The sequence below is a fragment of the Schistocerca gregaria genome, unplaced genomic scaffold (assembly GCF_023897955.1).
Source record: "Schistocerca gregaria isolate iqSchGreg1 unplaced genomic scaffold, iqSchGreg1.2 ptg000131l, whole genome shotgun sequence".
Lineage (NCBI taxonomy): Eukaryota > Metazoa > Arthropoda > Insecta > Orthoptera > Acrididae > Schistocerca > Schistocerca gregaria.
The window spans coordinates 1,303,161-1,313,281 of NW_026061717.1; the positions used below are offsets into that span (position 1 = coordinate 1,303,161).

A 10,121-nucleotide genomic window follows, 5' to 3' on the forward strand; every position below is an offset into this window, starting at 1 on the left:
AGAGAGGGATCAGGGTGAGAAAGGAGGTACCTGTAGGAGGGGGAGGTAGAGGAGGGAGTAAATAGGGAAGGTGGGGTGGTATCCATGGCATCCTGGGGGGTTGGAGGGGGGAGAGTCTGCGACTTCTTGGGAGCAGAAGAGGCTGGGGTGCCGCTGGGACGTTTCACAGCGGGAGAGGGATGGGAAGAGGTGTGGGGGATGGGGACGACCGGGAGATGGCGGGAGATGGCAGGTCCAACCGGCGGTGCAGGCACTGGTGGTGGTGCTGGTGCTGGCGCTGGAGCTGGAGCTGGCGCCACAGAAGATGCAGTGGCAGTGGTTGGCACTGGCGATGGCGAGGGCGATGGTGATGGTGATGGTGATGACGATGATGATGGTGTGGCGTGGGTGGTGGCCCGACGGGCAACAACCCTGGCGGGGGTGGCATGAGTTACATGTGGGAGGGGGGGGAATGGGTCACGTGAGGCATGGGGGGTAGGAACAGGGGAGGGAGCAACAAAAGGAGCGGGGGTGGGAAGAGTGAGGAGGGGGGGAATATATGGGGGAGGTGGTGATTGAGCACACCACGTGATGGTGGTGGCAGCAAGTGAGGGGGACGTGTACACGATTGCAGTGGTAGTGGCGGTAGTTGTGGGGGTTGTCATGGTGAGAAGATAAGTGGGAGAGGGGAAAAGAGGAAAAATAACAGGGGACAGTCAAGGGACAAGGACAAGAGACTGACGAAGAGGGAGGGTAAGACGTAAGCAGAGACGACAGAACGAAAGACGGGCAGGGAGCGGCGGCGGCGGCGGCGGCGGCGGCGGCGGCGGTCGGCAACAGCAGCAGCGGCAGGAACCGGATACGGTGGCGGCAACCGGCGGCGGCGTCGGCGGGAGACCGGCGGCGGCGGCGGCGGGAACCGGCGGCGGCGGCGGAAACCGGCGGCGGCGGCGGGAACCGGCGGCGGCGGCGGCGGCGAGCAGCGGCAGCGGCGGCAGGAACCAGATGCGGCGCCGGCGGCGGCGCCGGCGGCGGCGGCGGCGGCGGCGGCGGCGGCGGCGGCGGCGGCGGCGGCGTCGGCGGCGGTCGGCAACAGCAGCAGCGGCAGGAACCGGATACGATGGCGGCAACCGGCGTCGGCGGGAGACCGGCGGCAGCGGCGGCGGCGGCGGTGGGAACCGGCGGCGGCGGCAGCGGCGGCTGGGACCAACGGCGGCAAAGGCTCGGGACAACGGCAGCTGCAGCGATCACTGAAACTCCTAGCACTTCGATATTAACGACAATAATATCGAAGGGCGCAACCCTCTCGAGTTACGCCGAAGATGCTGCTGTACCGCTTTGGCAAATGCCTTACCTGCGCCATTCGCCTTAATCACATCTGAGAGTAATTCTTAGTAAAACGCATCTCGCTAATTGTTCGTCATCCCAGATACTGTTTGCTATAAGGCCACGACGCGCAACTGATATCCAAAATTCGTCTGCCTCCTGTGAGGATCGAACTCACGACCCCTGGTTTACTAGACCAGTGCTCTGCCACTGAGCTAAAGAGGCGCGGCCAAGCGGTACTTTTGCGTACTTCATCCTTACGGTCGTCTGGATCATCAGACTTCAGCTGACAACACTTCATATTACCGTCTAATATTTGCAGCTATGGCGACCCATTACTGCTTGGCTACACATCTGACACGTAGACGGAGTGATCTCCAAATAACACCACTTGCATTTCAGAACATGTCTTTCACACATGTCTACAAAATCACCTTCACCTTCAAATACAGTTTCCTTGCGACTGACGGAGACGTAGGCAAAGTTTAAAGTTGCTATTTCCATTACATCACGTTAATCAGAAAAACGGTAAGTTACATCTGCAGAGGAACAAAATTCCGTTCCTCCCCGCGTGGGGCTCGAACCGACGACACTGGGATTTAGAGCCTTATGCTCTACCGACTGAGCTAGCCGCGCTGCCTCGGTGAATATATGCCGGTTAGCACGTCACACAGTACTCGTTTGGGTTGATTAGTCCCATACAGAACCTCTCCATGTTGCCTAATGTTTTCCTAACGTCACACTCGTCACGTACTTCACTTTTATTTCATAATCATTTCTGAGAGGTAACAGAATTGCATGACAACCTGCAGAGCTAGTTTCGTCAAAATTAACACACATACTTGATGTGACTCATAAGCCGAACGAGTTACTTTCCGACGTTATTTTAGATGTGCAAGTGCCAGTCAAAAACACGCGGCGACGGCAATATGTAAACCAATTCACTAGTTAACACCGGTCTTGTTGTGCGTGTTTCAAGCTCAAGAGCATCTCCAAGCAGAAAATGGTCAACAGCAACATTCACACGGTTTCGTACTGCTCAAGTGCTACACTGAAACGGTATGTTTGTTTTTCATATCTGGAAAAACACGACCGTGAGAGGAATCAAACACGCAATCTTCCGATACGAAGTCCGACGCCTTATCCATTAGGCCACACGGTCACTGACAAACAAGTGGAACTTATATATGACTCATCTCAAAACGCTCACACCACTGAGGAGTTGTGTTTTCGTTCTACACAGACGCTGCCCCTTGCTATTCGTTACATTCAACCTCTGACGAGACCGACCAAATATAGACTGAGAAACAAGACCACACACTTTGTGCAATCGGAATCGAAGGCAGGGCGTCCCTCGCCGCATTTGCTACGATGGCCATTTGCTACTTGTGCAGAAGCGGTGGCGGTGGCGGCGACGACGACGACGACGACGACGACGACTGCGAGAGGCTCTGAGATATGTGAGAAATACATCTATAAAATGTAATTCAGACTGCCTCGTCCCACCTTATGCTGTACCGCTTTGGCAAATGCTTTATCTGCGCCATTCGCCTTAATCACATCTGAGAGTAATTCTTAAAAAAACGCCTGTCGCTAATTGTTCGTCATCACAGGTACTGTTTGCTATACGGCCACGACGCGCAACTGATTTCCAAAGTTCATCTTTCTCCTGTGAGGATGGAACTTACGACCCCATGTTTATTAGACCAGTGCTCTACCACTGAGCTGAAGAGGTGCGGCCTAGCGGTACTCTTGGGCACTTCGTCCTTACGGTCGTCTGCATCATCAGACTTTAGCTGACAACACTTCATATTACCGGCTAATATTTGCAGCTATGGCGACAAATTACTGCTTGGCTACACATCTGACACGTAACCGATGTGCTCTCCAAACTACAACACTTGCATTTCAGAACATGTCTTTCACACATGTCTACAAAATCACCTTCACCTTCAAATACACTTTCCTTGCGACTGACAGAGACGTAGGCAAAGTTTAATGTTGCTATTTCCATTAAATCTCGTTAATCAGAAAAACGGTAATTTACATCTGCAGCGGAACAAAATTCCGTTCCGCCCAGCATCTGGCTCGAACCCACGACCCTGGGATGAAGAGTCTGTCGCTCTACCGACTGAGCTAGCCGGCTGCCTCGATGAATACCTGCCGGGTAGCACGTCACACAGTACTCGTTTGGGTTGGGTGGTCCCATACAGAATCTCTCCATGCTGCCTAATGTTTTCCTAACGTCACACTCGTCACGTACTTCACTTTTATTTCATAATCATTTCTGAGAGGTAAGGAATTGCATGACAACATGCTGAGCTAGTGGCGTCAAAATTAACACACATACTTGATGTGACTCAAAAGCCGAACGAGTTGCTTTCCGACGTTGTTTTAGATGTGCAAGTGCCAGTCAAAACTCGCGGTGTCGGCACTCTGCCGACCATTTCGCTAGGTAACACCGGTCTTGCTGTGTGTGTTTCAAGCTCAAGAGCATCTCCAAGCAAAAAATGGTCAACAGCAACATTCAGACGGTTTCGTACTGCTCAATTGCTACATTAAAACGGTATGTTTCTTGTTCAGAACTGGAAACACACAAGCGTGACAGCATTTGAACCTGTAATCTTCAGATCCGAAGTCCGACGCCTTATCCATTAGGCCACACGGTCACTGACGACCAACATTTACATGTATACGACTCATCTCGAAACGCTCACACCCCTGAGGATTTGTGTTTTCGTTCTACACAGCCGCTGCCCCTTGCTCTTTCCCACCCATTCGTTACATTCAACCTCTGACGACACCGAACAAATATAGACTGAGAAACAAGACCACACACTTTGTGCATTCGGAATCGAAGGCAGGGCGTCCGTCGCCGCATTTGCTACGATGGCCATTTGCTGCTTCTGCAGAAGCGGCGGCGGCGGCGACGGCGACGACGACGACGACGACGACGACGACGACGATCGCGAGAGGCTCTGAGATAAGTGAGAAATACATCTATAAAATGTAATTCAGACTGCCTCGTCCCACCTTATGCTGTACCGCTTTGGCAAATGCTTTATCTGCGCCATTCGCCTTAATCACATCTGAGAGTAATTCTTAATAAGACGCCTGTCGCTAATTGTTCGTCATCACAGATACTGTTTGCTATACGGCCACGACGTGAAACTGATTTCCAAAATTCGTCTTCCTCCTGTGAGGATGGAACTTACGACCCCTGGTTTACTACACCAGTGCTCTACCACTGAGCTAAAGAGGCGCGGCCTAGCGGTAGTCTTGCCTACTTCGGCCTTACGGTCGCCTGCATCATCAGACATCAGCTCACAACACTTCATATTAGCTTCTAATATTTGCAGCTATGGCGACCCATTACTGCTTGGCTACACATCTGACATGTAACCGATGTGCTCTCCAAACAACAACACTTGCATTTCAGAACATGTCTTTCACACATGTCTACAAAATCACCTTCACCTTCAAATACAGTTTCCTCGCGACTGATAGAGACGTAGGCAAAGTTTAAAGTTGCTATTTACATTACATCACGTTAATCAGAAAAACGGTAATTTACATCTGCAGCGGAACAAAATTCCGTTCGCCCAGCGTGGGGCTCGAACCCACAACCCTTGGATTAATAGTCTCACGCTCTACCGACTTAGCTAGCCGGCTGCCTCAGTTAGTGCCTGCCAGGTAGCACGTCACACAGTACTCGTTTGGGTTGGGTGGTCCCATACAGAATCTCTCCATGCTGCCTAATGTTTTCCTAACGTCACACTCGTCACGTACTTCACTTTTATTTCATAATCATTTCTGAGAGGTATAGGAATTGCATGACAACATGCTGAGCTAGTGGCGTCAAAATTAACACACATACTTGATGTGACTCAAAAGCCGAACGAGTTGCTTTCCGACGTTGTTTTAGATGTGCAAGTGCCAGTCAAAACTCGCGGTGTCGGCACTCTGCCGACCATTTCGCTAGTTAACACCGGTCTTGCTGTGTGTGTTTCAAGCTCAAGAGCATCTCCAAGCAAAAAATGGTCAACAGCAACGTTCAGACGGTTTCGTACTGCTCAATTGCTACATTAAAACGGTATGTTTCTTTTTCAGAACTGGAAAAACACGAACGTGACAGGATTCGAACCTGTAATCTCCAGATCCGAAGTCCGACACCTGATCCATTAGGCCACACGGTCACTGGCGACCAACTATAACTTGTATACGACTCATCTCGAAACGCTCACCCCCCTGAGAGATTGTGTTTTCGTTCTGCACAGCCGCTGCCCCTTGCTCTTTCCCACCCATTCGTTACATTCAACCTCTTACGAGCCCGATCAAATATAAAATGGGAAACAAGACCACACACTTTGTGCATTCGGAATCGAAGGCTGGGCGTCCCTCGCCGCATTTGCTACGATGGCCATTTGCTACTTCTGCAGAAGAGGCGGCGGCGACGGCGGCGACGACGACCGCGAGAGGCTCTGAGACATGTGAGAAATACTTCTATAAAATGTAATTCAGACTGCCTCGTCCCACCTTATGCTTGTAAAGGAACTGAAAATATTGTGATTTAATCGCAGAGGTGCTGAAAATTTGTTCCAGTGACACACCAGAGAAATATCTGGTAAACTTTTTATCTTTGAGAGGTATGAACGACTACTTTTTGTTCTGATGGGCTGGTGGGATGTCGTACTGTGTAATTACTAGTGTGTGAGTGTGTGAGTGTGTGGTAAATGAAAGAGTTAAGAGACGCAAGATGTGTTTTATATTTTTTCATCGCACAACAAGCCTTATTCCCATGCCTATGGAGTATTTATGTTAAGCAGAGAAGGCGAATTTTAGATGAAACCGAAGATCTTCAAAACGGCGCTGCTCAACAATAGAGGTGCGTGATTGTGCTCTCTAGTTTCCTTTCGTGGCCGCTCAAATTACTTCCGATTCGTTTTGCCGAGACATTCAGAACCTGCAATATTCTTTTTCTTATAAAAATACTAGTCCGATGCAAAAGAAATACTCTTAGATTTAAATAATTGCCATTCTTTTACCGAGGCCACTGGGAATGATAGAACGTACTTGCCTCTACTCTGAATGTACGTTCGCAATCTCCGAGTGTGTTACGACGAAATTATTTCACAATGAAAATTTCTCATCAGACCGCAGCCACTCGCACGCGAATGTACGTACCCTCTGAAGGTATCTAGTCAGTCACGCGCGTTGTTCAAAAGCTTTACTTTTAATATTCAGTGGATTACATTTCCGAAATTAATTTTTGTTTATGCTGCAAATCGTACTTCACGCGAAGTATTTATTACGTAAGTTTCAGGCTCAATTTAATAAAAAAAAAGATCCCGAATAATAGAAATAAAGAATAACAATCAAACAAATCAAACCTAAATAAACAGAAAGAGGGAACGTTACAATGGCGACCGAGTGCCATGACCATAATTTCAGTAAAAATCAGTAGAATTGTTAGTTGAAATATTTAAGTTTTTTTTCTTGCCATCCATTATTGCCACTACAACATATTGTTTCTGTTGCATGTCATGCGAGCTACGTACCAGAAACGAAAAACCACATGGAAATTACTAATTTTCGAAAAAAAGTTTTGGACCATTTAATGTTAATTCTTCTCACTACAAAACCGTCAGAAAACACACGTAAGGTAAGAACAACAGCACTAATCCGCTTTAGTTGAAAGTAAATGTGGGACAGTTTTTTTTCATTTTTTCGACACCCACTGCGTAGAACGCATCAATTCCTTTTTCCAAATTCTTTTGCATTTCCTTTTAGTTTACGTAAAAATTGCATTAGTTTATTTTCTATTATATGTAAATGCATCACAAGATGGCGGACAATTTTATTGATTGAGCGCGAAAAAAGTAAGAGTCATTTATCAGTCTTCTGTTTTGCCAGAGACATATTTTACTACGTGAATTTTCACGGACGAGTGCAAAGCCATCTGTGATTTATTTACGTGTAGTACGAGCTGTAGTGATAGTGAAGTTCGGCTGCACGCTGTTTTGTGTTGTGAATCGGCATGGTGAAACTCAGATCTCAGACAAAATCATGGATAGTTCGTCAGATGAGGAATCAATAGTCCAACCCTTACAAAACTTTGAGGCCGAAAGTACTGAGAATACCGGAAACACAGTCGCAGCGACCGGCAGTGCTAAGTCGCAGGCGACGGGCGACAATATGTCGACTACAGAAACAAATACGAATACTGACAATACACAAGTCCCAGTGGAAACAGACCTTATACGCATGTTTAGAGATATGCAGACAAATTTAATGTCGCAGTTTGCAGCTCAAGTTGTAGAAAATGTTGCGTCACAAATGCAAACTCACACAGAAAATGTTGCAGCTCAGATAGGTACTGTTAACACACGAGTAAAAAATGTTGCAGCACAAATGCAAGCTCACACAGAAAATGTTGCAGCTCAGATAGGTACTGTTAACACACGAATAGAAAATGTTGCAGCACAAATGCAAGCTCACACAGACAATGTCACAGCGCAGATAAACGCTGTCACTACCCAGATAGCCGGTGTAACGACACAAATGGACAAAATAGACAATGACGTGAAGAACCTGACCGACATCCAAAATAATCTGACGACTCGACTGACCCAGGTAAAAAGAGAGGTAGCAGATCAAGTGATAGAGGTAGTACGCGAAGATTTAAATTACATGAGCCAGGACATTGATAACTTAAAGTCCACAGTTAAGGATATGCCAGAACAGATCCGTACCTTAACCGAAAATTTTGAAGCTATGAGTTTTCAACAGACCGAGCTTAGTGTCAAAATGCAGGAGGCTGTAGACCAAGTTGATGACATGACGAAACAACAAAAACAGCAGTTTGGCGAATTTTTAGAGGAAAAAGACAAACATATCAACCATACATTAGAAACAGAACTGAAAAAAGCAATAACTAACACTGTAGAACAGGTGTACACTACCCAAAACACGTCTGTAACTAAACTTCCAACTGACCTAGCTCAGTTACAAAAGACTCTGATACAGGACTTACCTGACTGGAAAAAACATGTAGACGAGCAACTAAAGAGTAAATACCATACACAGAACGAAAGAGAACAACATTCAGAAGAGGAATTTGATGACAGACGCACAGGTAAGAGTGACGACGCAGCAAACAGTTATCTTTATCCCTATGTACCCATGTTTTCACCAAACCAAGGTCGTTACGGTAATCAACATTACCGCGACGAACGAGAGAGACACCAGACAACCGAACCAACTTTGTCGGCTGTTCTGTTAGAGGAAAAAAAATCCGTCCACCCGTTAATTTTTATAAAGTCATTTAAGAATGTGTTGCCTAAGACCTGGTCTGAAAAGCAAAAAATACAGTATGTAACTGGATATATTCAAGGGGATGGTGCCCTATGGGCAATGGAAATGTCGGAAAATTGTCAGACATTAGAACAATTTGAAGCTGCATTTTTATCTAAGTATTGGTCCCATGGTGTACAAGAGAGATTGAGAAAATCTCTGTTTAACCTGGAGCCATACAATCCAAAATTTGGATCACTCCGGAAGTATTTTGAAAAATACTTAAACAAAACGCGATTCTGGGACGAGCTCGTCACACACACAGACGTACTGCGCATCCTGAAGGCAAAATTACCTTTCAGTATCAGAGAAAAATTAGTACAAGTACCAGAGAGCAATCTCGAATATTTCCTATCTGTATTAGATTCTATCGATTTAATTAATGAGGATGCTAGGCAAAATCAAGCCTACCAAAACAATTTTCGTGGCAGCGGTAGCAACCAGTTTATACAGCGCCAGCCGCATTACGGCGTCAACAATGTAGCGTGCGCGGCTGAATCGCGACCGGCTTTTGTCGATCGCGCCCCTACAGCACAGATGCCAGGCCCGAGTTCGGGAGGAAATTACTACTGCTACAATCAGACCTGCCATCCCCAATACAATAGAAAAGGAAAAAACGGGGATAGGAATTTTTCTGGTTATTCCGGTGACCGAAAACGTAACTGGTACAGAAATGGCAATAGGAACCAGTGGGGAAATAGTTATAATAATTTCCAGCCTGAATTTAGCCGCAACCACACGGGAGATCATCAAAGTAGGCAGTGGCAATATCCTGCTAACAGCCAAGCCTATCAATCAGAAACGCTAGGTGACACTATTTCGCTAAACTCAGGGCAAAACCACGACAGAAATACTCAACTAAGGAGCAACACGTCAGGGGTAAACATAATTGAAGTCGCAAACGAAACACAAACAGATATGAACCGTGGAGCGTTAAACTAAACATGGCCTCATTATGCTCCCCAATGTTGGCCATACATTGTCGTGGGGGCGATCCATGCTGTCATGAAAGTAAATTGCTCAGGTACCAAGATGAAACGGATATGCGAGATTTATTGACCAAGGAGGAAGAACCACAGTCATGTGAAGGTGATGGTATAGTACAAGCTAATTTACAGGCCGTAGTAGGAAAAGTACCTACGCATATCCTTGTAGATACTGGTGCGAAAATTAGTGTGATGTCCAAGGCACTATTTAAAGACTTTACCGAACTATCCAGTACAAAATTGTCGGATATTAGAAGCCATAGGCGGTAAATCCAAGTTAATTAAAATGCAAACCATGGTCGAAGTGCAGATTGAAGACATTGTATTTCAGTCAATTTTTCTAGTTGTAGAAGGGTTAACAGAACGGTGCATTTTCGGCATGGACTTCTTAAGGGAAAAGTATACTAAAATTGACTTGGAATCTGGAAAGTGTCATTTATATATTAACGGAAAGAACTGTAGTGTGGATTTAATAAA

At 46.6% G+C, this 10,121-nt stretch overlaps 1 non-coding gene across 1 annotated transcript; it reads right to left on the reverse strand.

The window, feature by feature from the left end:
* Positions 1 to 1,458: 1,458 nt before the first annotated feature.
* On the reverse strand, positions 1,459 to 1,530 carry Trnat-agu (transfer RNA threonine (anticodon AGU)). The gene has a single exon. It is a non-coding gene; the product is annotated as a tRNA-Thr (tRNA).
* Positions 1,531 to 10,121: the final 8,591 nt, after the last annotated feature.